The sequence below is a fragment of the Lissotriton helveticus genome, chromosome 10 (assembly GCF_964261635.1).
Source record: "Lissotriton helveticus chromosome 10, aLisHel1.1, whole genome shotgun sequence".
NCBI lineage: Eukaryota > Metazoa > Chordata > Amphibia > Caudata > Salamandridae > Lissotriton > Lissotriton helveticus.
In genome coordinates this window covers 781,375,741-781,399,002 of record NC_136071.1, presented here as the reverse complement: position 1 = coordinate 781,399,002, position 23,262 = coordinate 781,375,741, and positions in this window count along the sequence as shown.

The following is a 23,262-nucleotide window of genomic DNA, read 5'->3' as shown; positions in this document are numbered from 1 at the left end:
AACATGGTGCTTGTCATGTGGATGCTTCTATCACTCGATTGTCCGAAAAAAAGGGTGTGACTAAATTTGTAATGGAACTCCTAAGGCGCCAAGCCGCTGGTAGACTCTCAGTGCTGATCTAGATTATCAACAGTGCTGCATACCTTGTTTTTGTGTTTGTAGCGATGGCCGTCTTAGTGGCAAAGCATCTCTGTCATTGGTCTCACAAGCGCCCTGTGTCAGGAAAAAAAGGTTTTTTTTTTTAGCATCTGTGGGAAATTGAGCTGCACGTCGTGTGCTTTGCAAACAGTGTGTTTGCGGTATGGCGTCAGCTGCGGACATCTTGAAAAGTCTGCAACCCTATCGAAGGCCTTTTCTGCGTCCAGCGCAATCATGACTGCCTGGTCAGTGCTCCGTGTCGTTTGGTTGATAAGGTGGCTGAGGAGTCTGGTGTTGTCTTGAGATAGCCTGTTCTTAAGGTAGCCTACCTGTGAATTGTGGATTAGGTCGGGCAAGAGTCCATTGAGTCTGGTTGCGAGGATTTTGGCGTAGATTTTGCAGTCTACGTTGATGAGCGAGATTGGCCGGTAGCTCTGCGGGTATTGAGGGTCTTTGCCTTCTTTGGGGATGACTATGATATTAGCCTCAGCCATAGAGGCAGTCATTCTTCTCTCGCGGATGCAGTGAGTGAAGACTTCTACTAGGGTGGATTTGAGCGGCTGTTGGAATTTCTTGTAGAAAGCTGCCGTGTAGCCCTCAGGCCCCGGTGCTTTGTTTACCTTGAGTGCTGTTATTGCCATCTCTATCTCTGTTCCTGTGATGTCTCCTTCTAGTGTTTCTCTTTGTTCCGCCGTTAGCGTGGGTAGGCTAATTTTGCTTAGTAGGTCTTCCCCCCCCGTCTGCTACTAGGTTCTTGTCTGCCTTGTACAGTTCCTCATAGAACTGTTTGAAGGCTTCCAAGATCCCCTTGTTGGTCGTTTGTGATTTGTTGCTTTGTCTGTTATTGCAGCAATTGAGTGTTGTCTCTGTTTTGCTTTCAGGTATGAGGTTAACGCCTTCCCTGCTTTGTTGGCAGAGCAAAGGTTTATGGATTTGTACTTGTTGATCCATGTGCCAGCTCTTTCACTCAGTATCTTGTTGAGCTTGTATTTTTTCCTTGTTAGGTCTGTCAGTGTGTTTTTGTCAGTGAGGTTTGCACAGTGTCCTTTTTCTAGGTCTCTGATCTGTTCCTCTAGCTCTGTTATTTTCTTGTTTCTTCCCTTGTTCATTCTGGCTTTGATGTTTATTAGTTTGCCTCTTAGTGTTGCTTTTAGGGCATCCCAGAGGGTGCCTTTGTTAACTTCTGTGTTGTCATTGAAGGTTAGGTATTCCTTAATGGTTCCTTCAATTTCCGTTATATTCTCTGGGTGTTGCAGGATATCACTGTTGAGGCTCCATCTGCGGGTCGGCGTGTCGTTGTGTCTGCCACTTATTGAAAAGGAGATGTGTGCGTGGTCTGAGATGGTGATTGGGGCTATTTCTGTTTGGTCAATCAGGTGTGTGTGTGAGGCTGACATTAGTATGTAATCTATTCTGCTCTATGAGTTGTGTGGGTGCGAGTAGAAGGTGTACTCCCTGGCAGCTGGATGTTGCAGCCTCCAAGGGTCCCTGAGTTGGAGTTTGGTGCATATGTTCCTAAGGATGTTTAGGTTCTGCGAGTCGTGGCTTGGTCTATACGGATGTCTGTCAGTGGCCTGATCTAGTACTTGGTTCATGTCTCCCGCCAGCAGAAGGAGGTCCTCCTGTGGAAGATCGCCTAGTTTGGTCTCTATGCTATTCCAGAATTCCTTATCATCTGAGTTAGGCCCATATATGTTGGCAACGTGAATCGTCTCTTCCCCTCTCTTTAAGCTTGTCACAAGGAGTCTACCATTGTTGTCTGCATAGCAGTCCTGTAGTGTCAGGTTCGCTCTTTTGCTTACTAGTGTGACGACCCCTCTTTTCTTCTGTATGGCAGGTGAGCAGAAGACCTCGCCTATCCACTTTGCCTTGAACCGTTGTGCATCCTCCTCCGAGATTCTAGTCTCTTGGAGGACGTACACGTCTCCTTTCAGTTTCGCCAGGTATTCTAGAGTATTTCTAAGTTTTATTGAGTGGTTGAGGCCTTTCACATTAAGGGACACCACCTTAAGGTTTGAGTTTAATTGACCTTGTGTTGGTGCTGTGATGGCTGTTTTTTGTTTTCGCTGTTTCGCTTGATGTGATTTGGTTCTTCTGTCTCTGTTGTCTGCCGCTCATCAGACCCCCCCCATAGGATTGTGCCCAGATTTGTCGACTAAGAGGTTTTGGGCTGTGTGCTTGGCCTGTGATATTCCCCCCTGGGTGAGAAGTGGGTGTGGATAGGAAAGTAAAGATAGAAAAGGCATGGAAACAAAGAAGTGCATATATCTGTACTGGAATTAACTCCCCCCCTCCCCTCCCCCCGCCCCCGTGTTTAGAACTGTAGACGTGCGACAGCAAGGGCCCTCCCTCCCCCCACCCCCCTGAGTTCAGTGCTTTCTTGGCCCATCTATATCAGTTATGCAACGTGCGTTGCAGCGCATCGCCGTCCCACAATGGTGCTAACATTCGCAGTGTACGTAACAATGCGGATAAAGGATATGGGTACATCTTCTTGTGTCTTCCTGGGTGGTTTCTGCATCGAACGAGGTAGTCTGTTGGTCATGAGGTCGTGTGGTTGATGCGTTCTGTGCGTTCGGTTGGCCTTCTATGAGAGTTGGCCTGAGGTAGATCTTGGTTGTGATTGCCTTGATCGTTCATCAATCAATGCAGGACAGTTCTTTGGTTGAGTCAGCATTCCTCTCCTCATGCTTCTGCTGCGTCTGACGAGGCTCTTCTTTTGGGTACTCCTGGACTTTGCGCTTCCATGTCTACTGGGCCTGGGCCTCTTAGATATCTCCTTAGTTCGCTGGGCTCGTCAAAAACCCGAGTGCCACGTCTGTCTGTGATCTTCATTCTCGCTGGACCTGAGAAACTGAAGGTGATACTGTCTTTCCGTAGTTTGTCCCTCAGGGCCAGGAACCCTTTCCTTGTTTCCACCGTGTGTCGAGAGAAGTCTTGCGTTATGACAATCTTCTGGCCATTCACTTTCACGTTTTGCCCTTTCCTGGCGAAGGCGAAGATAGCTTCTGTGTGGTTGGCACGGAGCGGCTTGCATATGATTGGCCTAGGTCGTGGCAGCGTGGTGGGTAAACTTAATGCGGAGTGCTGGGGGTTTCCCCTATGACCGCTCTTTGTCTGCCTCTTGTTTCCGCTGTACCTTGATCCCTCGTTCGCAGCGTTTGCTGCAGGTTCGCCTGTCACAAAATGGCCGCTCCCGGTGTTGGTTTCGGTTTCGCCCACTAGCTTTGTTATTGTTCTGCTTTGGGGGTGCTCGCCTTGTTAAGTGTGCTTGGCCTGGGTGTTGTCTGGGTCGGAGGGTTTTATTCGGGGTCGCTTTTTGTGCTTTCCGAAGGCTCGCGGATTCTGTGGTCAGCGTGCGCCTCTTCCGCGGCTTCGCCCGTCTGTAAATGGCTGCGCCTGGTGAGGCTTTCAGTTTCTTTAGCGCTTTCTTGTTCGGCTTAAGGGTGCCCCCTAGCGCAGTGCTCAGCTCGGCTGCGCTTACCAGCTCGTTCACTGTCTTCCGCTGCTGCCTGGTTACCGCTGGACCTCTACTGGGCTGCCGGTGTGCTGCTCCCTACGGCTCCGTGTGCCGCCATCTTGCGCTCCTCCCCTCGGTGCTCACCCGAACCTTTTCTTTGCTTTCTCGCTCGTTGCACCCTTCCGACCCGGAATGGTTCTTCCTTTATGTGCCTAGAAACTTCAGACACCTTCTTTGCTTCGTAGTGTGCATTGTGCACCTCTGGCCAGATTCATACTTATGAAAGTGCACACTTTTTCATTTTCATGTTATTGTGTAAAAAGAGTATGTTCTGTGTACTGGTCTGCACTGTGTACAGCACATACTTTATGTGTAGGTATATATGTATATATACATATATGTGTGTGTGTGTGTGTGTATGTTCGTTTCAGAATGTGTACAACAGTGTCTGTGCTGCTCCGTCCGTGTGTTGTTTGTTTATGCACCCACAGACAATAATATGCACTATATACAATCGTGAATTGGGCGAACATATATGTAAAGTGTATAACTATACCGGTGCTCATGCTCACTGTACAAATCTGTATATATATTTACAATAAATAGATCCTGCAAAGCATGCATGTAACGTACGTAATGTGTGCAAGATACTGCCATACTCACTAACACACTTGTATGTTTCTATACAGGATTCTGCTATCTGTACATGTGTACGTACTATGAGCAACATAGCATGCTTATTGTACTCATCCACATGTTAACATATACAGTAATCTGCCTTGTACATGTAAGTAAGCTGACACAGAGGACACTTATTTGTCTTCCCCTATGGAGACGACAGTCACTGGATTATTGTGAACGGGACGTGTGCATTTTTGCAGAGGTGGCATCTTGGGGTGCTAGGTGCGGTCACGAGGTAACGAAGACAGGTGTAGTGATTAACATTAACACACTCACAGAAACGGAACCGTTGTAAACAACTAGAACTACAACATCTCCCTTTCTGAAGGAAGTATTACCTCAAATCATAATCTTGGAACGTACTGGGTAACTTAGAAATTCTGCCAGATCTAGTGCAGGTTCCCTCCCAACCTCCATGCATCTGGGCCTCACTAGAAGCCCCTGTGGTTACATTTGAGGAAACACGATCCAAAACACCGTCACTGACGTCAACTTGCACATTATCATCTTTGTTACACAGTGGTTCATTGGCAACGTTACAAGCATCAGTACATCTATGGACAGTTGTTTCCACTCTCAACAGGGTAGTCACTATTTAAACTCAACCTATTAGCCTGAGTGGTAGAGTCAAATTCATCATCACAATTGTACGTATTTAACCACTTGGATGCTAAGGCACTTGCAGATTCCTCATGTAATTTCCATTGAAATGAATGGGCACTCCATGACGAGCTGAGCTCGTCATGAGCGTCCAAGGGGTTAACCAAGAATACTCATCCTTGTGAATCACATCATCATTCTGTCCTTTGTGCCATAAATCAGCTTGATGTTTGTTAAGCCTTATAGCATCACTTTTGTTGCGCCACCCGGAATACTTAAGGTGAACAGCACTTTCAGAGACATCAACAATCTCTTCGGGGTCAAGTAATTTAGACTCTCCCTAAATATGATGACCTGGCTTAGTGGCTAATGCCTAATCACCCTTAAAGAACTCTTTGTTTATGGCCCTATGTACCTTGTTGTGATATTGTTTGGATTTTAACTGACAATCGGTTATTTTCTTCTTGACAAGTAACTGGTCATCATTTATAATGATGGAAGAGGGTAACTCATTCCCTGACATAAGAAACTTGGGAGCAATATCATGGTCACATCTTCTTCCTCTCATCAAAAAGAACGGGGAAAAACCTGTGATGCTGTTGTGTGTGATATTATAAGTGAAAACTCTTTCCTGGATAAAGTCTTTAACGGGTAGTTTGGAAGCCAAAGCAAGCTGAATACCCTCCTTGAGAAATCGATTGACACGTTCAATTTGTCCATTTGACTTTGGAGAGTAAAACGGAGTTTTCTCTTGGCGAATTCCATGTGAGTTGAAGAAGTCCGTGATTTTGCTTGACTTCAGTTGTTTTCCATTGTCCAACACAATGACGCGAGGACTTCCTTCGATGGAGAAACAAGTGCGTAGAAAATCGATGACTCTGTCAGAGTCAACGGTGCTCACAAATTTATGGTAAATCCACTTTGAATAATAATCACTGATTGCAATTATAAATCTAGACTCCTGTCCAAGCAGTTGGAACGGTCCTGCCATATCGATTGCAATCTTGAACAAAGCAGAGTTCGGTATGGACACTAGTTGCATTTCATGTGTTCTTAGTTTCCAACGTTTGTCCAACTTAGTACAAACAAGTTTACATCCAGGTCCATGCCAGGCCACCAATAGTGTTCCTTTAAAGGTCTTTTGGTCATGGTGGCTCCTAAATGTGACTTATGCGCTATGTCTATGACCCTGTTTCTAACACTGGTAGGGGGAACAAGTAAATCTCCTCTCCTGAGCAATCCCTTGAAAACATTTAATTTGTTAGCAACATGCAAAAAAATTCTCAGATCAGGTGAAAGATTACGTATGGGCGGCCATGAAGAAGACATGTACTTCTTAACTTTAGACATAATAGTATCCTTGCTCATGGCGTCTGCCCATTCCTTATCAGTAACCACCGTGTTGGACTGTTTTATGATATCTACGTTTGACACTTCACATTCTGTTTCCTCTGCTACTTGAGCATCCGTATTATCAATTGGTAAGCGGTAAAGGAAATCCGCTCTGACATTACATCTACCTGCGATATGCTTTATGGAAAAGTTAGACTCCTGCAATTTGGCCAACAACCTTACCAACCTTGAAGAAGCTCTTCCATTACCCCTGCCATAACCATCAAACAAGTAGATGAGGGGTTTGTGGTCTGTAATTAATTCAAATTCCTTGCCCCATACATACATTTTAAGTTTTTCCACAGCCCAAACACAGGCGACAGCCTCTGTCTCTATGGTGCTGTAATTCTTCTCAGTATCGTTCAATCTTCGTGAAATGAAGGCTACCGTGTTAATCTGCTTACCTACTTTTTGTGTGAACACCGCACCAATTCCCACCGAACTTGCGTCAACTGTAATGATATTAGAACCATAAGAATCAAAAGGCTTCAATGTGGGTGCTTTCAAAATTGCTTCTTTTACCTCTTTAAAAGCGACATCATGTTGTTCTTCCCAACTAAAACTTTGACCTTTGCGCAACAGGACCCTTAAAGGTTCCACCATTCCAGCATAATTCTCAATGAACCGTGAATAGTACTCACTGAGACCTAGGAACGAACTCAGTGAGTCCTTTCCATCGGGATTAGGTGCATCAGCTATTGCTTGTATAAGATTAAGTTTAGGTTTGATTCCGTCGGCACTAAGTACATGGCCTAAATATTCAATTTCTGTTTTCAAAAATTTACATTTGTCTCTAGAGACAGTCATACCCCTCTCCTGCAGTTTACTTAAAACCATATCTAAGACCTCATTATGCTTACTTTCTGAATCTGCATGAATCAATATGTCGTCTTGGAACTTCTGCACTCCTTTGATTCCGTCAAACATGTTCTCCATTAACTTCTGAAAAACGCTGGTGGAGGATGCCAAACTAAAAAGGTAAACGAACATACCTATAAGCTCCAAGTGGAGTAATGAAGGTGGTTAACAGTTTTGATTGCACATCAAGCTTAACCTGGTGGTATGCCGATTTAAGATCTATGAGAGAAAAATATTTGGATCCTGAGGTGTTAGCTAAAATCTCCTGTATCTTGGGAAGTGGGAAACAGTCCACCAATATATTTCTATTCAACGATCTCAAATCCGCACATAAACGGTACTCGCCATTTTTTTTTAAAATCAGAACAATCCCCGAAACCCATTCTGCTGAATCAGCAGGCTCAATTACCTTTTCTTTGACCAGCTTTTCCAACAGACACCGCAACTCTTCCTTAACAGATAAGGGTAACGGTCTCACTTTGTGTTTAACTGGAAATGCATCTTTTTTAAGTACAATATTGTGCACAAAACCTTTCACACACCCTATGCGATCTTCAACTAAAGACTTGTACTTACACAAAATTGCTGATATATCATTTTTGGACTCTGAGGGAACAGAAATTTTTGACTCTGAGGAAACAGAAACAAGAGATACAAAACCCTTGTCTAAAACAATGGGATCGTCAGATCCTGGTTTAAGAATTATCTTCAGTTTAGCGAGATCTCTCCATCCCACAATATCTCTACCTCGCTCTGCCACATATATTTTGGTTTCAATACATCTGCCCTTTATGTTCAATATGTCAATGAAATATCCAAACATATTTATGTCTTGCTCTCCAAATGCCTTGGGGTTAACATCCGGAGGCAACAAATCAGTACTGGGCCAATACTTCAAATACTTTTTATCAGATACTATAGTGATGGGTGACCCCCGAATCTGTCATGATGTTGAGCTATACATCTCCTAATGAGCCATACCTATGGGCCCCTTAATGCTACTGTCACCATCACCTAACGCTAAAATGATATTAGAGCACATATCTTCATCGAAATCATCCACTACATTGACTTTTGCTCTTTCCATTAGTTTTTGCCCAAAATTACCACAAACGCTTGCAAAGTGCCCTACCTTTTGGCATCTTGTACATTTCTTCCCAATAGCTGGACAATTCAAGGAATCTGCTTTGTGGTTGAGTGAACCACATCTAAAACAAACAAAATGTGAAGAATTAACACTTGAATTGGGCTTATACGATCTGCTAACACCATATTTTTTTTTCCTTCTGTCATTGACATATGAAATATTTGAATTAGCTGAAACATTAGACCTAGCCAGTTCCCTTCTGCCTTCCAATGAACGTTCTATACCTTTTGCAATGTCTATTACCTCAAACAAAGTGGGATTTTTACATGCTAGTAATCGCTCCTGAATTTTGATCTCATAACAGTGGAAAACAAATTGGTCACGTAAGTACACATCCACCATGTTTCCGAACCCGCATTTGGTGGCCAACACCCTTAAACTACCAATATATTCTTCAACATTTTCTGACTCAGACTGTTTCCTCATCGCGAATCGATGTCTGCCCACCATTATATTCTCTTCTTCATCAAACTGTCTTTCTAGTCTTTTTATGGCCTCCTGGAATTCATCAAGGCGAATAAACTGTCCCGGTTCAGGTTCATATTCTGGTAGACTGTAAAACATTTCTTGGCCAGCCACCCCTACGAGTCCATACAAAATTGCTTTTTTGCGTTCAGGCTCAAAGCTTTTGCCATTTATTGCAACTAGATAATTATTGAACGCTCTATACCAGTTCTTCCATGACATAACTGGTTTACCAGGAGTTTCAAGAAAATGAGCTGGTGCACAAAAATTACTTTCATTTGACATATTTTCTGTAACTTCCTTAAAAGTCTCCTTCTTAATGAACAGAGCAATTGTGTCAACGTTTGCACACTGAGTGAATTTGAAATATTCCACACAGCTATTGACAATACATGCACCTCATGAAATCTCACTGCAGAGGTCACCGGTGCTCTTGCAATACGATTTTTTCTGTTAATAATAAAGTACCTGTTTTCCGATTTCCGAATCCGATGCTTAAAAAAAAATGTGAACTCCAACAGCGTTAATTATTCACCCTTATAGCGTTTTAGAAAAGTCCCCGTGAAGTAAATGCACAGCGTATATCTGAAGAGAAACACCAGGCCTAAAATGGCGGCTCGCACTTACGTTTCAGCGCGGTGACGTACTCACGCTACTTCACTAATTCCGATGAGTAGGAAATGCTAACAGCTGCGCATGACGTATTAACGTCAGCACGATGTTGACAGTTGACAGTTGGGAATGTCAACGAAATCTTCAACGGCAGCTAAATACTTTCCTCAGCAACACTGAAACACATGTAAAATAATATTTTTCCTTTTAGTTAACGAATTTCACCAACACCCAACGTACACATCCGCACTTGCCTGAAATTTAATCCTAACGGCTGTTCACAGATCGGAGATTCTTCGCGGACTCTTAACCTCACGCAATGTAGTACTCGAAGGCTTTCAAACCGTAAATCTCGAAATACAAGAAAAATGCACAATTACGAAGAATGACAACTCCTTTGAAATCAAAAAGTAGTATACACTTGCCTCCAACGAAATGAATGACTCCCGAAGCAATCTCCACCACAAGCTCCGAAGCTTCTTCGGCCCGACCTCGTCGCCAAATTGTAGTGATTAACATTAACACACTTCCAGAAACGGAACCGTTGTAAATGGAAGATTTAATGTAGATATACAGAGCTTGTAGGGAGGAACAGGTGACTGCCCGAGTCAACGAAGGTCAACTGTTAGCCTTCGGGCAGGAGCACTGACGTCACTTAAATATGTATTCAACATTCCATAGATGGCGCGTGTTAACTGACCAATGGCAAGAGAGAAGAACTATAACAACTAGAACTACAACAACAGGGCACATTCACACAGCGATGGGCGATGTTTATCATAAAGACAGGAAGAGACAGGAAGAGACAGGAAAGAGGACAGGAAAGGGAAGAAGGACTAGAGGGCGCAAGATATACATAGGCAAAGGAGGTGTGTGGAAGGTGTGTGTAACAAGAGTGAGAGGTGGTGTGCGGATGGGGGTAGAGAAGGAAACACGTACTGGAACTGACTAGCAAGGGGGAGGGGAGGCAGTGAAAGGACAGAGAGCCACTGAAAGCAAAGAGAACACTGGCGCCTGCAAGGAAGGAGAGGCACGAGAGCACGGTTATTTATTTTATTCTTTGTAGTTTTAGATAGCGCGCATTTGATCCCAGGACATTAGAGCGCTTTCGATGACCACCAGATTATTTACACACAGTCAAAATATTATTTTCATAGTCCAAAACTATTCTGACACCTTTTCATGGATCCAGCCTTTCCGGATCTAGAATGGACATCTTTTCTTTTCAGAAACATGGTGCCCTGCAAGTGTCCCACAAACATGCAGACAATACAGGGGTCCTCTACAGACAGGATCTTGAGGGGGCTGAAACAGGGCACGGGTGGAAGCTAAGGGGTTAAGTACTCCCAGAGAGGTGCCCACAGCGATTATAACAAGCGCGCAGCAAAAGTGAAAGCATTGGCAAAAGTTAAAGCGTTTCCCTTGCGCTCTAATGACCACCCTTGAACAATTGATTTAAAGCGCCCGTCTACTCTGTTTTGTGAAAGACAACCACATAACTGGAAAATGTTTTTTATAGTATTAGTATTGCAACACTTACATAGCACTAACTTCCCTTATGTGCAGCGCTGAAGTACTTGCCTACATGAGTAGCACGCTACACCGTGTAGTGAGTGTGGCTGGAGGGATGCTGTCTTTGTTTTGACCCTAGGTGGGAAGTGTTTCATGTTGGGTCTGATGGACACCGAGGTCCGGTTATCGTGATGTAATGCAGTGTGTCGGAGACATAGAACATTATGGTACCCTTATATCGAAGAACTTATTAAATAAATTCCCCATAATTCCGATATTTCTGAAAGCTGCACCACATGCATGAAATGTTTCATCTGTCTGTGATTCTGAAGGCTTTTTATTTGGGGCAATTTGTGGTCTGTATGATAGTTTGGTAGTAGCACTTGGTCTTCTGTACTCCTTTGGGTTTGGTAGTACTTTTGTTCCTGGAAGTTGTCGTGCTTATGAAGCAGTTCTGCTATTTGCTTGTGTGTGAAAAAACTTATACAATTTAGATACATTCCTGGGCATGTGTGGATGGGCGTGTTGTGCCCCAAACACGTGGACTTTGTTCCTTTGTCTGTTACTCAATTCAAATACAGAGATTTTTCGCAATTTCATAATTTTGTCGAATTTGTGTAGAAAATTTGTTAACTCAGCGAAGGATCTACTCCTTGTTGGACTAGGTGTAAAGCATTTAATTGTTTAGAAACAAATACACGTTTCCAAAGATTGTTGTTGAGAAAACTCGACATAAAATCTAATTTAAAAAATAATTTACACCTCATCTTCTCTAAACAGAAACTGGATACAGATTTGTTTGCACATAAGCAAATTAAATGAGGGTACAAATAGTATTGTCAACACAACACACTGCATAGTTCTCTCATGGTTGTATTATTTTACTTTCAGTTGTTGTTTGCGTGCATCACACTAGCACTCAGAGGCATTTTCTGGCTTGCGCCACCAGTACAAATAGAATCAGCAAGCATCACCCTCAATAGAGCTGAAACACGTCATGGAATAGATAGCAAGGCACAGCAGAGAACAACAAGCATTGGCAAAGCAAATTTGTCCTACCTTTCAATGGCATAACCCGACCTATTGGCTTAGCCAATGTATTTACCAGAGCTGTTCCGCCCTTTCAAACAGACAAAACAAACTTACTTGCTGATGTGGAACAGTATGGGCAAAAAACCAAAAGAACGAACGCGTGATGACAAACACAAATGCATGAGTCATCGCACGAGCTCCTAGTGACATGAAGACGGACCACAGCAGTAAATGTAAAAAATATCACAAGTGCCCAAAAGTGCATTTTTTAAAAAGTAAGGTGTAACCCAAAAGCATATCGGACCTGCTTGGCTTGCTAACAAAGAAAAATAAAATAAAATAAAGAACTCAACGATGTGTGGGGGGACAGGGAGCAACAGTGAAAGTGAAAGACACTGCTGCAGCAACTGACAGTCGGTGTGATCTTGGGCATGACAGCCTTCAGCGAGCAAAGCCAGAAATGGCAGGGGGCAGGGGAGCGCATTCCTTTAAAGTGTTTGAACTCTGATGCCGGCTGCAAGCAAACCAGCATGAGTGTGGAGAGAGGCTCACAGGCTGCCAAATGGTGTGCGATGGCAAATACTGTCAGCACCTTTCCCCTGAGGCGGAAGCCGGGGGCGCTCTTTCTTTACCCTCTCATATTGATCTGCACGGAGTGATTTATACTACTTTGCACTCATTTTTAAGCTGTGTATATATTTTACTGGGCGCATTTTTAAAAATATATTTTGCCATAACTAGACCCACAGGACCATACTCATTGCCTGTTTCTACCGGCGCAGCCCGACTGAAGCGCTGACGCCGGTAGTCGCGGATATTACCGCCGCCGCCATCTTGGGGAAGGCAGGAAGGGTAGCGGTCCAGCTTCTGGACTAATCCCCGCCCTCCCGCCTTATTTAAGGTTTGCTCATTTTAGACTCATGCAAATACTGTCAGCACCTTTCCCCTGAGGCGGAAGCCGGGGGCGCTCTTTCTTTACCCTCTCATATTGATCTGCACGGAGTGATTTATACTACTTTGCACTCATTTTTAAGCTGTGTATATATTTTACTGGGCGCATTTTTAAAAATATATTTTGCCATAACTAGACCCACAGGACCATACTCATTGCCTGTTTCTACCGGCGCAGCCCGACTGAAGCGCTGACGCCGGTAGTCGCGGATATTACCGCCGCCGCCATCTTGGGGAAGGCAGGAAGGGTAGCGGTCCAGCTTCTGGACTAATCCCCGCCCTCCCGCCTTATTTAAGGTTTGCTCATTTTAGACTCATGCAAATACTGTCAGCACCTTTCCCCTGAGGCGGAAGCCGGGGGCGCTCTTTCTTTACCCTCTCATATTGATCTGCACGGAGTGATTTATACTACTTTGCACTCATTTTTAAGCTGTGTATATATTTTACTGGGCGCATTTTTAAAAATATATTTTGCCATAACTAGACCCACAGGACCATACTCATTGCCTGTTTCTACCGGCGCAGCCCGACTGAAGCGCTGACGCCGGTAGTCGCGGATATTACCGCCGCCGCCATCTTGGGGAAGGCAGGAAGGGTAGCGGTCCAGCTTCTGGACTAATCCCCGCCCTCCCGCCTTATTTAAGGTTTGCTCATTTTAGACTCATGCAAATACTGTCAGCACCTTTCCCCTGAGGCGGAAGCCGGGGGCGCTCTTTCTTTACCCTCTCATATTGATCTGCACGGAGTGATTTATACTACTTTGCACTCATTTTTAAGCTGTGTATATATTTTACTGGGCGCATTTTTAAAAATATATTTTGCCATAACTAGACCCACAGGACCATACTCATTGCCTGTTTCTACCGGCGCAGCCCGACTGAAGCGCTGACGCCGGTAGTCGCGGATATTACCGCCGCCGCCATCTTGGGGAAGGCAGGAAGGGTAGCGGTCCAGCTTCTGGACTAATCCCCGCCCTCCCGCCTTATTTAAGGTTTGCTCATTTTAGACTCATGCAAATACTGTCAGCACCTTTCCCCTGAGGCGGAAGCCGGGGGCGCTCTTTCTTTACCCTCTCATATTGATCTGCACGGAGTGATTTATACTACTTTGCACTCATTTTTAAGCTGTGTATATATTTTACTGGGCGCATTTTTAAAAATATATTTTGCCATAACTAGACCCACAGGACCATACTCATTGCCTGTTTCTACCGGCGCAGCCCGACTGAAGCGCTGACGCCGGTAGTCGCGGATATTACCGCCGCCGCCATCTTGGGGAAGGCAGGAAGGGTAGCGGTCCAGCTTCTGGACTAATCCCCGCCCTCCCGCCTTATTTAAGGTTTGCTCATTTTAGACTCATGCAAATACTGTCAGCACCTTTCCCCTGAGGCGGAAGCCGGGGGCGCTCTTTCTTTACCCTCTCATATTGATCTGCACGGAGTGATTTATACTACTTTGCACTCATTTTTAAGCTGTGTATATATTTTACTGGGCGCATTTTTAAAAATATATTTTGCCATAACTAGACCCACAGGACCATACTCATTGCCTGTTTCTACCGGCGCAGCCCGACTGAAGCGCTGACGCCGGTAGTCGCGGATATTACCGCCGCCGCCATCTTGGGGAAGGCAGGAAGGGTAGCGGTCCAGCTTCTGGACTAATCCCCGCCCTCCCGCCTTATTTAAGGTTTGCTCATTTTAGACTCATGCAAATACTGTCAGCACCTTTCCCCTGAGGCGGAAGCCGGGGGCGCTCTTTCTTTACCCTCTCATATTGATCTGCACGGAGTGATTTATACTACTTTGCACTCATTTTTAAGCTGTGTATATATTTTACTGGGCGCATTTTTAAAAATATATTTTGCCATAACTAGACCCACAGGACCATACTCATTGCCTGTTTCTACCGGCGCAGCCCGACTGAAGCGCTGACGCCGGTAGTCACGGATATTACCGCCGCCGCCATCTTGGGGAAGGCAGGAAGGGTAGGGGTCCAGCTTCTGGACTAATCCCCGCCCTCCCGCCTTATTTAAGGTTTGCTCATTTTAGACTCATGCAAATACTGTCAGCACCTTTCCCCTGAGGCGGAAGCCGGGGGCGCTCTTTCTTTACCCTCTCATATTGATCTGCACGGAGTGATTTATACTACTTTGCACTCATTTTTAAGCTGTGTATATATTTTACTGGGCGCATTTTTAAAAATATATTTTGCCATAACTAGACCCACAGGACCATACTCATTGCCTGTTTCTACCGGCGCAGCCCGACTGAAGCGCTGACGCCGGTAGTCGCGGATATTACCGCCGCCGCCATCTTGGGGAAGGCAGGAAGGGTAGCGGTCCAGCTTCTGGACTAATCCCCGCCCTCCCGCCTTATTTAAGGTTTGCTCATTTTAGACTCATGCAAATACTGTCAGCACCTTTCCCCTGAGGCGGAAGCCGGGGGCGCTCTTTCTTTACCCTCTCATATTGATCTGCACGGAGTGATTTATACTACTTTGCACTCATTTTTAAGCTGTGTATATATTTTACTGGGCGCATTTTTAAAAATATATTTTGCCATAACTAGACCCACAGGACCATACTCATTGCCTGTTTCTACCGGCGCAGCCCGACTGAAGCGCTGACGCCGGTAGTCGCGGATATTACCGCCGCCGCCATCTTGGGGAAGGCAGGAAGGGTAGCGGTCCAGCTTCTGGACTAATTCCCACCCTCCTGTCATGCTTATAAACAACCACCCATCCCGTCCGCGCAGCGGGCGGGCGCAGCGGGCGGGCGCAGCGGGCGCGCCGATGGCGCGCCGAAGGCGCGCCTAAGGCAAGCCCGTCTGCGCCCGTCCGCGCCGGGCACGGGCCGAGGGCCAGTCCCCCTGCTCAGGCCACTACCAACAACCGTGTCTGCTGGTCTAGAGAGCAACTCGTACATATCGGATTAAGCTCCTGTGTTAATGATGTACGCTGCATCCCTGAAAATTTAGATGGCCATTCTTTTTTATGTTCTCAGTGCAATTTCGTTCTCCCCCCATGGTGCGATCTTACTCCGCCCCCTCCCCCTGCTTCGACGGCTCATCCTTTAAAAGCAGCGTTGATCAATTGCAGATCCCTCCCCCGTCACGCCAACGAAATTTGGTCAAACGTTACTACTCACAATTGGGATATTCTATTTCTAACGGAGTCCTGGACCAAGGACACCTCTAAACCTGACATTTACTTGGCAACCCCCCCGGACTATCGCTTCCTGGGCATCAACCGAGAAGGTAAAACTGGGGGAGGACTTGCCATCATGTTTAAATCCCACTTCAACATTTCTATAAAAAAACTTACCAATATTGGCCTGATTGAAGCTTTGTACTTCTCGATTGCTAATTCTGCATCTGTCTACCTTACTGGTGTGCTAGTATATAACCCTCCGAAAGCATCCCCTTCCTCATTAATGCAACTGGTCCACATTTTAACCGATTTGTCTCTCAAACATCCGCACTTTATAGTATTAGGTGATTTTAATCTACATGTTGAGGATCCCACCTGTACCCCAGCCACTCGGTTCCTTGAATCTCTTCAAAATCTGAATCTGACACAATTGATCCAAGGGCCGACACATGAGGCGGGCCATACATTGGACTTAATTTTTTCCAATCTTCCAGGGACTGTCGCCTACCCCCCCCTGCCCCTCACTTGGACTGACCATTACCTTCTCTCGTTTGATATCCTTCTTCCACAGCCCCCTATCTCAGCGATTCTGAGCACTGATTTTAGGAGAAAGTGGCATAAAATTACTTGCTCGGCCCTGGAGCCAGTATTCAGTTGCCCTCTGGAGCCTCACATAGATAACTTAGATGCTGATGTTTTTAAACTTAATGCCGCCCTCCTATCTGCGATTGACAATATTGCCCCATTACTACCGGTTTCTTCGGCTAGATCTCGTCCCTCCGCTCCTTGGTTTTCGGAGACCTTACGGGTAGAAAAAAGTCGCTGCAAAAAACTAGAACGAAACTGGAGACGGTCATATGACTCAGAAGCGAAAACTATATATAAAACAGCCTTGAAGCAATTCTCTAAGCTCAAAAAAACGGCTATGAAAGAATTCTTCACTTTGCAAATTAAAGATGCTGACAATTCGGCAAAAATTTTGTTTAAAATTGTCAAAGATTTTACAAATCCCCCCGCAACTACCCCTAACAATGTAGCCAGCCAGTCCCTCTGTGATGGACTATCTGATTTCTTCGAGGACAAAATTGAGAAGATATCTTCTTCCTTTCGCCCTGTGATGGCGTCTGAGTACCCTCATCGTCATACATCAATTAAACTTGACACCGCCCCTACTCTATTGGCATTCAAGGATCTCTCCTCTGATCTTGCTCTAAAACTCATCTTACAATGTAAATCCGGCTCCCCCTTGGACCCGGTTCCCCCTAAGATCATGACTGACCTAGCCACCCTACTATTAAAGCCACTGACTTCCCTTTGGAATGCCTCCTTACAGCTAGGCCAATTCCCCTCGGCTTGGAAAGAAGCCTTGCTTGTGCCTATCTTAAAGAAATCTGATGCTGATCCTACTCAATCCTGTAACTATCGGCCTATCTCCCTCCTCCCTAAACCAGCGAAGGTTTTGGAGAAGGCCGTCCAACTTCAACTGGCAGAATATATCCAAACTAATTCTCTGCTCCATGACTCCCAGTCCGGTTTCCGTGCTGGCTTTAGCACGGAAACTGCATTACTGGAGGTTTCTGAGACTGTTCGAGAGTGTGTGGACAAGGGCGAGGAGGCCATGCTGGTCCTCCTCGACCTGTCCGCCGCTTTCGATACGGTGTCTCATCAAATACTTCTAGCCCGATTGGAGCAGATTGGACTGGGTGGTGCTGCACTATCCTGGATCACCTCTTTTCTCCAGGGCCGATCTCAGAGGGTTTTTCTTAGACCTTTTAAATCTGGGCCCAAACCTCTTACATGTGGAGTTCCTCAGGGCTCAGCATTGAGTCCCCTGTTTTTTAATGTCTACCTAGCCCCGCTGGCCAGAGTTGTAGAGGCATGTGGAGTCAGAGTGATCTCATATGCTGATGATACTCAGCTGATATTCTCTTTTAGAGATCACTCTGACTCCAGCCTCTCCAGTTTCCGCCATTGTTTGGGAGAAATCTGTTCTTGGATGGCCACGAACCACCTCCGTCTGAATGCGGATAAGACGGAGGTTTTGTTTTTTAATCAAAAAATGACTATTCCCCCCTCTCTGTGGTGGCCTTCGGTTCTTAACCCTCCTCCTATTCCGGTGCACACTGCCCGTAACTTGGGATTCCAGTTTGACGACACGCTCTCCTGCGGCCCGCAAATTAATAAAGTCACGGCTGCCTGCTTTGGTAAGATAAAAATGATGAAAAAATGTTTTCCATTCTTGCCAATGGATGCGCGTAGAACAGTCACTCAGGCGTTAATTACGTCCCATTTGGACTACGCCAACAGTCTGTATGCGGGGGCCCCTCTGTACCTAATTGAACGCCTTCAAGCAGTGCAAAATGCGGCAGCTAGACTGATTGGCAACATCCCTTTTCGACATTCGATTTCTGTGTTTCGCAAAAAGCTCCATTGGCTTCCCATAGCCTCTCGGATTAAGTTTAAGATACTTACTCTTGTTTTCCGGGCTCTCAACGGTACCGGCCCAGATTACCTGAGAAAGAGACTTACATTATCTCATTCTGTGAGAGATTTACGATCCAACAGCCTACGCCTTCTGGTGGTGCCACGCTTCCGCCGCGCTCGAATGGGCGGCAGAGCTTTTGCTGTCCTTGCTACGAAACACTGGAACGGCCTCCCCCTGGACCTTAGATTTGCCTCATCTGAAGCACAATTTCGTAACCGCCTGAAAACTTGGCTATTCTCCTCATCTTGATTTTTCCTTATCTCTGTGGACAGTCTTTTAGCGCCGGGACACCTCCGACGGAGGTAGCTGCGCGCTTTATAAGAGCCATAAATAAATAAATAAATAAATGTGAACGAGCCCGCACACATGCACTATAGGCAAACCGCCTGGAAAAGCTTTGGGAGCACTTCTGAAAGCCCCTTCTTAATATCTCGTCAAAGCATTGCTAACGCAATGGCTTAGACGAGACCTAAAAATATCTGTAGGAGTCAAATATGAGCAAACATAATAAACAACAACACACACAGTCGTAATGATTGAAGAGAAAAAAATGAATCAAATGAAATGATGATACTATAAATATGGTCAAATCGGGAGTTACATCTCGGCATTCCTCTGGGTCCTTCCTTGGACTATCCGTCCATCAATCTTGGGTGCCTGCCTGGCGGATGCAGTTTGGTAAGAAAAGTATGAGTTGTTTTTTCCGAGTGATGTGGTGGTGTCCCCGAGTGATGTGGTGGTGTCCCCGAGTGATGTGGTGGTGTCCCCGAGGGATGTGGTGGTGTCCCCGAGGGATGTGGTGGTGTCCCAGAATGATGTGGTGGTGTCCCTGAGTGATGTGGTGGTGTCCCTGAGTGATGTGGTGGTGTCCCTGAGTGACGTGGTGGTGTCCCTGAGTGACGTGGTGGTGTCCCTGAGTGACGTGGTGGTGCTCCTGAGTGATGTGGTGGTGCCCCTGAGTGATGTGGTGGTGTTCCCTGAGTGACGTGGTGGTGCTCCTGAGTGATGTGGTGGTGCCCCTGAGTGATGTGGTGGTGTTCCCGAGTGATGTGGTGGTGTCCCCGAGTGATGTGGTGGTGTCCCTGAGTGATGTGGTGGTGTCCCTGAGTGATGTGGTGGTGTCCCTGAGTGATGTTATGGTGTCCCTGAGTGATGTGGTGGTGTCCCCGAGTGATGTGGTGGTGTCCCCAAGTGATGTGGTGGTGTCCCCGAGAGATGGAGTGGTGTCCCCGAGTGATGTGGTGGTGTCCCTGAGTGATGCGGTGGTGCCCCTCAGTGATGTGGTGGTGTTCCTGAGTGATGTGGTGGTGGCCCTGAGTGCCCATACATTTGATGTTGCACAAATCACCGAAAATAACTAAAGATATTTGAAGCTTGTGAGAAGTTGGCCTGATATATGATGCTCACTAGTTCGAGTGATCACCTTGTATCAGTCCAAACAACCCTTATGGTGATTGGTTGTAAGTCAACCTTATAGACCAGCTATCCTAATGGTAGCATGGACAAAGCAGTCTTAGGCTAAACTCTTTTGGCATGTGAAGCCAGCTGTTTTACCACAATATAATCCCTTGAATACCAGATGAAAGGACACCACACAGGTTGTTATGAAAATAAACAGTATATTTATTAATAACAACACCTCTGAACTCTTTATGAAGTCAGAGGGCTAAGCACATGACAATCTCTTACGAAAAACACTACAAGTTTCACGAAATTACAATGGTGCCCTAGGGGCACGACAAACCATATACTAAGTAAGTGGAATGTGAGAGTCGATTAAAGGAATGGAGCTGTCCAGAGGCTGTAGGATCGATGGGACCACGCTACACTAACTTCAGATAAGTAATAGGAGGCCCACGGAATGCGTGTGCAGAGTGTGAACTCACACGCGAGATGCGTAACAACGTCTATGGACAGTACAGTTCAAGTTAAAAGGTAAGTACGGACAATCCTGACTAGTTATGAGGTCAGAGGGCTAAGCACATGACAATCTCTTACGAAAAACACTACAAGTTTCACGAAATTACAATGGTGCCCTAGGGGCACGACAAACCATATACTAAGTAAGTGGAATGTGAGAGTCGATTAAAGGAATGGAGCTGTCCAGAGGCTGTAGGATCCATGGGACCACGCTACACTAACTTCAGGTAAGTAATAGGAGGCCCACGGAATGCGTGTGCAGAGTGTGAACTCACACGCGAGATGCGTACCAACGTCTATGGACAGTACAGTTCAAGTTAAAAGGTAAGTACGGACAATCCTGACTAGTTAGGACAACGACGACTGTGGAATTGGACACTAGAACAGTTAGACTACCCTTGAGCACCGAAATGCTCTTGTTACCTCACCCACGGGCTGCGGGTGCATAGGTGCCAAAGTGTGTCGGGTTCTCGCGTTGAAGTCAATGGAGCCTGAAAGAAAAGATGCTGCAGGCGACCAGGAGGAAGATGTCCGGTGCGATCCAAGGGTGGATCAGTGAAGAAGAGGACCTGAAAGCAGAGGGGACAGTGTTCAAAGTCACTAGCCAGTGACCGGTGTGGAACCAGGAAGGAACCAGATGCTGTCGTCGCGATCAGGTGAAGAGTGGACGCTTGACTCTGCAGCCACGTGGACCAGAAGGTGTCTTCGACGACCAGGATGGAGGCACGAGCTGTCCCACGCAGGTTCTCGCTGTCGGCGGTGTTGGATCCGGAATCGGCGTCAACAGGCCTTGGCAAAGGCAACCCACGCGGTGAGTGAAGAAAGCGTCTGGTGCGGACTAGGAGAGTCCGGGGTGCCCCTATTCTGGAAGGGAGCAAGGACCAGTCTGGAGCAACCAGACCAGCAGCAAAGATTCAAAGGTTCGTCGTCTAGGAGGCCACTAGCCAGCCGGCAAGTGACCAGACAACGCGTCGAGCAGCAGACAAGCAGAAGGGCCCCACGCAGATCTCGTGGATGCTGGAGGGCTGATCTTCGGTGCTGGGGCTGCTCGGGGCTGGGGCTTCTCAATCCCCAAAGCACTTGGTCGAATTTACCTCGGGAGTTGTGCTGGAAGCGAAGTGCAGGTTCGTTCAAGATGGCCGGTCCCACGTGTCTCGTCGCACCCACGGGTCTCAGCTTTGCTGCAGATGTAGGTTGAGGTCGGAGAGGTCTGGGAATCTGGGTCTCGTCGGGCTCTGAAGTCTGGATCCTCGAGGGAAGACGACAAAGTGAAGCCGCTGGACGCTTGCTGGTACCTGCAGTTGCAGGGTGGACACTCCTTGCCCACAAGGGAGATTCTTCAGTCTTCTGTGGAGCAGAACGTCGAAGGCCAGAGTTTCTTCTTGTTGAATAGTTCAGGATAATCTAATTTGGAATGGGACCAGCTCCTACCTTTATTCTCCTAAAGGGGGCTGCACTACTGACTAGGTCCCTCCCCTGTCCTTTGTCCGGTTTCCCGCCAGAGCTGGGGCTGGGATGCCCCAGCAACTGGTTTGAACCGGTGTATGCACAGGGCACCTTGTGTGCCCCAGGCATGTCTCATTCCTTTCAGGCCTCCCTACCTCAATACACAAAATCCTGTCTGGGGTGGTGCTAGCACACCTCCCAAGGCAGGAAACCCTTTGTCCAAGCCATCCTTGCTGGAAGGACTCCCAGCAGCAGGAGGTCAGACTTGTGTCTGCGGTGGCAGCATCCATTTTGTGATGCTGAGGCTCGAGTTAACTTTAACCGGGGTTCACAGTTACATACATGTCGTGTCCCTCTAGAAGGGTGGAATGCTACCTCCGTCGCCAGAATTGGCGAGGGGGTAGTATTCCAAATCGTATGACACCTTACTCGACATGTTTTGATAATGTTATACCAGAGTTAGCATTTCACCGCGAGGTTGATAAAGCACATAAGAGTATATGGTATAGCGTTATCATGGAACAGCTATTAGGACTTGGTTCCGCAAGCTGAAAACGGGCTCAGCTCATGCCAGAGCACCATCTCACATAATTCCAAGCACTCTGCCTTCAGGATTAATAAGGCCTTCCATAGGAGTGACTGATAGGAGTATATGTGTCCATTTTAGGGTTAGATATAGGTATACTATATCTACAGCAAAGGGTGTTTCTCCAGTATTCAATCTTTCATAGATTCACATGCTTGTATCTTCCCCGTCGTCATGGTGGGAGTCTCCCGGTAAATGATAACCATAGCAGTAGAAGAAAAAACTGCCAGGAAGCCATAGAGTAGTGAAACCACTAGGTAACCTCTCCTCCTCATTATGTGGCCCAAACTACAGCCAATCAGCAGCCAGCACCAGCCTACACCATTCCCAGCAGAGCCACCATACCTCAGATTTCCAACCGCCTTCGTGTGAGAAGGAGTCTCCCTGAGCTCTGCTCAGTTTATTCTCTCTTCACTGAACTTTTGACCTTTTCACTGTTGGAAAACAGGTACTGTTCTTTTATTATCAAGATCCATTTCATTCAAGATGTCTGAAAGCTCCAAGAAGAGTCTTTTCAGAGCTTGCAGGTCCTGTGGCAAGGCCAGGCTGTTTTCTGAGGATCCTCACAAGGAGTGCTTGTACTGTTTGTACCCTAAGCATATTCCTAAGGACTGCAAGTATTGTCGCACCTTCTCTGCCAAAACACTGAAGGTTAGAGAAGCGCGCCTCTTATTATGGCTTCAGAAGAGGAAAACTCATGACTCGGAGTCTGAGGGAGAAGCCAAGGGACACACCTCTAAGAAGTTAAAAAGAGGGTCCTCTGAGGAAAAGGGAGATGTGAGGAAACAAAAAGCAGGAAAATCTAAGGAAGGTGAACCTTCTACTTCACTT